Source organism: Budorcas taxicolor, chromosome 17 (assembly GCF_023091745.1).
Source record: "Budorcas taxicolor isolate Tak-1 chromosome 17, Takin1.1, whole genome shotgun sequence".
NCBI lineage: Eukaryota > Metazoa > Chordata > Mammalia > Artiodactyla > Bovidae > Budorcas > Budorcas taxicolor.
This window is the reverse complement of record NC_068926.1, coordinates 34,508,804-34,514,803: the sequence shown is the minus strand read 5'-3', so window position 1 is coordinate 34,514,803 and position 6,000 is coordinate 34,508,804.

The following is a 6,000-nucleotide window of genomic DNA, read 5'->3' as shown; positions in this document are numbered from 1 at the left end:
GAGGAATGATTCTAGCAGAAGACAACAATGATTCCATTGAACTGTAAGTTAAGACTCCTGCCCAGCCACTCTAGGCTCCTGATGCCTCTGAATCAATAGGCAAAGAAGGAAGTTACTATGCTGGCTGGTTACCAGAAGAAATTGGATGACCACTCCACAGTGAAGATGAGGAAGAGCGTGTCTGGGATACAGGGGTTCCCTTAGGACTTCTCTCAGTAATCACATCATGCCTAGTGATTAAGGTCAATGGAAAACTACAGCAACCCAACCCAGGCAGGACTACCAATGGCCCAGATCCTTCAGGAATGATGGCTTGAGTCACCCTACTTGGTAAAGAACTATGATCAGCTCAGGTCATTGCTGAAATCAAAAGGAATACAGAATGGATAGTGGAAGAAGGCAGTTATAAATACCAGCTGCAAGCATTTTTTTCCTTCTCTTATTCATTTATTATGTAATATGAGATATATCAATTTAATGTCATAGTATTTAAGTATTGTTAATTTTACATCATAACATTTCAGTTACAGGATATCAAGGAAATACTAAACATTACTCAAGGACTTCATGTCTTCTTCTAGCAAAGAGTTTAGTATGTTTTTGGTTGTATGCAGGAACGTGCAACTTGTCAGCAGGAGAAACCTCTAATGTAATATGATGTGAGCCCCTAATATAATATTATCCCTCAAGGAGACCAATCAACCACTTACTGGCAAGATATTTACATTGGACACTTAGTGTCATGGAGAGGGTAGTGATTTGTCATGATTAGGATTTGCATATATTTCCAGGTATGATATTCTTTCCTGTTTGCGAGTTACTTAGCTTTTCTGTTGTCTAAGGGCTCACAGAGTATCTGATTTATCAATATGATATCTGGCATGACATTTATTTGAACCAAGGGGCCCACCTTACAGCAAAGGAGGTTAGCAAAGGATGAATGGCCATGGGCCCCCTCCTACCACATGCTACACCATCCATCACCCGGAAGCTGTGGCCTGATAAAGCTTTGGAGTCGTCTCTTTTACATTTAACTAAGGCATCAGCTTTGAAATGATACTCTGTAAGTCTGAAGCTCTGCCTTTCAGGATGCATTATGTACTTTGTAATGGTTAATTTTAGGTGTCAGTTTGTCTAGGTCATGGTTCCACATATTTAGTCAAACATTTTCTGATTTCTTCGTGAGGATGTTTTTGAATAAGATGAAAATTTAAATTGGTAGTTTTTTGAGTAAAGCAGATTGCTTTCCATAATATGGGTGGGCCTCATCCAATCAGCTGAAGGCCTGGGTAGAACAACTCAGCTTTTTGAAAGATTCCAAATCAGTGGACTACATTAGACCCATTCTGTCTGAGTGGCCATGTTCTTTTTTTCGGTCACAGAGCCCTTTAAAAATCTGATGAAAGTGCTAGATGTTCACACTAGTAAATTGTATAGATGAGCCTTACATAGTTTATTTTGCAGATAAATTCAGGATGGATTCTAAGGAAAATCCTTCATTTATTTTCCATGCTAAAAACCCTTTTCTATATCTTCCTTCAGTAAAGGAGGATCTTGGTTTTGTTGTGGAAGCCAAAATGTACATGAGAAAGCAACAGATGAAATTAATTAACAATGTTGGATCAAGCTTTGGACTAAGACATAAGCCTCCCCTCAAGTCACCCTATTCAGTCTTCCAGAAGACTGAGAGATTCAACATGTACCAGAAATACTTTATTTGACTTTTAGGTAGTCACTGAGAGCCCCAAACAGCATGAGGTTTACCATCGATGGGATGCTTCCAGTTTGTTTAGTTTCAGAACTGTTTCCTTATCAAGCAAATCCCTTCTTAAATGTTATTCGGGGAGGGGCTCCTAAACACTCACTATCTGAAGATACTCCTTGATCTCTATTGTAATAACCTCTTAATTTTCTTTTTATCATATTTGACACTAACAGTTGTATTGCTGGTTGATTTACTTGTGTTTACTGACCGTCTCCCCATAGAATTTAAACTCTTTCGAGGCAAAGACCTTGTTTATCTTGCATATTACTGCATCTCTAGGGTATTATACAGAGCCGCACATAAGCTAGGGGCTGAGAAATATTTGTTAAATGAAGGAATATTATGTTTGCAGAGTTCATGGTAAGACTCATGGTTAAATAATTATCTTGAAAGAGTACTTAGGAAGAGATCCAGGCCATTAATTGTGTTTGTAACCAGTTCTTTTCTTGATGATGAAGAAGACTGTTGTGATGATGAAGATGATGACATCATATGCTTTTCCTGCTGCTGTAGGGTAACTTACGTGAGTTGACCAGTGGGTAGACACGCTGAAGTGCAGCTTCAATGACTGCTGGGAAGACCAGCCACAGATAATCCTGTCTGGGGGCCAGGATCTCAAGGGAGCAAACTATGCGCAAAGTCAGTTCTTTTTCTTTTTTTTGGCCACACCATGTAGCATGCAGGATCTTTGTTCCTTTATTGGGGATTGAACCCCTGCCACTTGCAGTGGAAATGTGAAGTCCTAACTACTGGACCACCAGGGAAGTCCCACAAAGTCCATTCTCAAAGAAAGAAAGGCCAAGTCACCAATGGCAGCAGGAACTGCAATCAGTGGTCACAGTTGCTACCATTGCATGGACTGGCATCTGTTCCAGCTCAAAGCCCTGCTGTCTTCTCCAGGCTCTCCAACTTGTCTTTACAACTGACCTACCTTGGAAAGCAGCTCTTCCAAAGGGGAAGACCATATGTCATCCATACTCATTTCTAGCTCTAGCTTATCAAGAAAGACATACAGAGACATTTATTGCAGTTATCATTAATACCTTTTCCTGCATACTTTAGCATTTATTTTGTAGAAGTTGAAGTTTGTATCATGTAAACAATCTTTTCACATATCCAATATTATATGGTGAATCTCAGCTTGTTATTTGTTGGCATGTTCATCTTGAGCATTAGGAAATATGCATATTTTCTGCTATTTACAATTTTAAACAGAACCAAACTTGAATTTAAAAAAATGTAGACACGTTTGTGAAGTCTGTCCTACACTTTTGTAAGCAAATAAACATCAGTACCCTTATGAACACTCATACACAAAGAAAAGAAAAAAAAGAAAGCAATTCAGCCTAGACCTTCTTGCTCTATTTCACTGGTACTTGATACTGTTTTCCCTGGTCCACATCTAGAACTGGGGAGTGGTGGCTAATTGCATCAGAGGCTAAGCTTGTGACTTTTATTTCCTAGTTTCTCTGGAATCAAGATATCCAAAGGGCGTGTTTGAAAGGACTTATGTTTTCACGATTTCTAGTCCAGTGTCTCAGTCACAGAGTATGGAGGAGTTTGGGTCCACTCCAAAAAGTGACTTCAAGGCTGAGAACCTCAAACCATGAGCTCCCATTTATACATAGTTATTTCCGTGGAGGAGGAGGCAAGTTCTTAAGATAATCTTGTTTGTGAGATAGACACAAGTATTTCTAGGACGTTTTTATAGCCAGCTCATACAGTAATTAGCTTCAGCATTGGAGTATTCTAGAAATTACTAAGCCATGTTTACTACTAAGCAATGATTAAATTTGGTGTAAAGGAAAGTGCAGCTGGTGTCCACTGTGCAGTTAAAAATAGAAAGTGGGCAACGAGAGAGGACTTGCTCTGCCCTTTCGTCACGTACTGCGTTTTCTTTTCCTCTTCCTCTACTCCAGAGCTCTAGTAATGGACTCTAACTTCCCATACTCAACAGAGCTTCATTTGTAGTGATGCGATGGTGAACCTACAGTCTGTCATACAAAGTGAGTGAAAGTGAAGTCGCTCAGTCGTGTCTGACTCTTTGTGACCCGTGGACTGTAGCCCACCAAGCTCCTCCATCCATGGGATTCTCCAGGCAAGAATACTGGAGTGGGTTGCCATTTCCTTCTCCAGGGGATCTTCCTGACCCAGGGATCGAACCCAGGTCTTCCACATTGCAGGCAGAAATACAGTCTCTCAGAAAACCTCCTATAGTGACACAGAACTTCAGTTCCAAGTACTAACATCAAAGATTTCAAGGGAGGAAAGGAAGCCAGGTTGAAAGAAGAAGGGGAAGGAGGCGGGGGGCGGGGGGGGGGGGGGAAGGGGTGGCCTTACAGACGTCTCCTGCCACCTACAGATACCCAGGCATTATGGGACTTTTCCCTGGGCCTCCAGAGAAGGGAGGACTGGAACTCGGCCCTACCAGAAATCAGACCAGACCAGAACCAGAATTCGAGTTCTCTGCCAAGAGGAGGTGATCAGTCTTCAATGCTCAGCTCGGGCTGAGGGCCCTTCGACCAGATTCCTGCTTTCAGGAGCAGGGGACTAGAAAAACAGGGAAGGATAGGAAGGTTAAGGAGAAGAAAGAGAGAGGGAAGGGAAGAGAGGTCAATAAAGTCTCTTGTTCCTTACCGGTCGGGGCACTCTGGCCAGTTGTCCGCGTCAGGAGGAGAACAGGGACAAAGGGTCCCAGTTGCAGCCGCTGGGTCTGGTCCATTGGCAGGCAAGCTGGCCCCTGAGTACCCCGAGTGGTCAGGATGTCAGTCTCAGCAAAGAAGAGTCCCCGCCAGAGTCGCCATTTGTTGCAGAAAGGCGGACCCCTTCCGGGGCCCGAAACTGGGCTCTTGTCTAACACTCGGAAATTCATACAAAGTGAAGTGAGTCAGAAAGAGACAAACAACTGTTGTATATTAGCACGTATATATGGAATTGAGAAAAATGATACAGATGAACCTATTTGTGGGACAGGAATGGAGAGAATGACTTGTGGATGCAGCGGGGGAAGGTGAGGGTGGAATGAATTGAGAGAGTAGAATTGACATATATACACTGCCGCTGTGCTGTGCGTAGTCACACAGTCGTGTCCAACTCTCTGCGACCCCATGGACTGTAGCCCACCAGGCTCTTCTATCCATGGGAGTTCTCTAGGCAAGAATACTGGAGTTGGTTGCCATGCCCTCCTCCAGAGGATCTTCCCAATCCAGGGATCAAACTTAGGTCTCCCACATTGCAGGTGGATTCTTTACCATCTGAGCCCCCGGGGAAGCCCATGAATATTGGAGTGGGTAGCTTTTCCCTTCTCCAGGGGATCTTCCTGACCCAGGAATTGAACTGGGGTTTCCTGCAATGCAGGTGCATTCTTTACCAGCTGAGCTACCAGGGAAGCCCATATATAAACTATCATGTATAAAATCGATGCTAATGGGAAGCTGCTGTATAACACAGGGAGCTCAGCCCAGTGCTCTGCGATGACCTAGAGGGGTGGGATGAGGGGTGGGATGGAAGGGAGGCTCAAGAGCGAGGGTATATATATATACTTATAGCTGATCCTTGGAAGGAAAGTTATGACCAACCTAGACAGCATATTCAAAAGCAGAGACATTACTTTGCCAACAAAGGTCCGTCTAGTCAAGTCTATGGTTTTTCCAGTAGTCATGTATGAATGTGAGAGTTGGACTGTGAAGAAAGCTGAGTGCAGAAGAATTGATGCTTTTGAAGTGTGGTGTTGGAGAAGACTCTTGAGAGTCCCTTGGACTGCAAGGAGATCCAACCAGTCCATCCTAAAGGAGATCAGTCCTGGGTGTTCATTGGAAGGACTGATGTTAAAGCTGAAACTCCAATACTTTGGCCACCTCATGCGAAGAGCTGACTCATTGGAAAAGACCCTGATGCTGGGAAGGACTGGGAGCAGGAGGAGAAGGGGACGACAGAGGATGAGATGGCTGGATGGCATTACCAACTCGATGGACATGAGTTTGAGTAAACTCTGGGAGTCGGTGATGGACAGGGAGGCTTGGCGTGCTGCGATTCATGGGGTCGCAAAGAGTCAGACACGACTGAGCGACTGAACTGAACTGATAGCTGATTCACGTTGATGTACGTTAGAAACCAACACAACATTGTGAAGCGATTATACTTCAGTGAAAAAAATAAGTTAAAAAAATACTCATTCAGAGTATAAAATTGTAGTAGGAATTTGGGGTTTGCTTTTCTTTTAGATTTAACTCGAC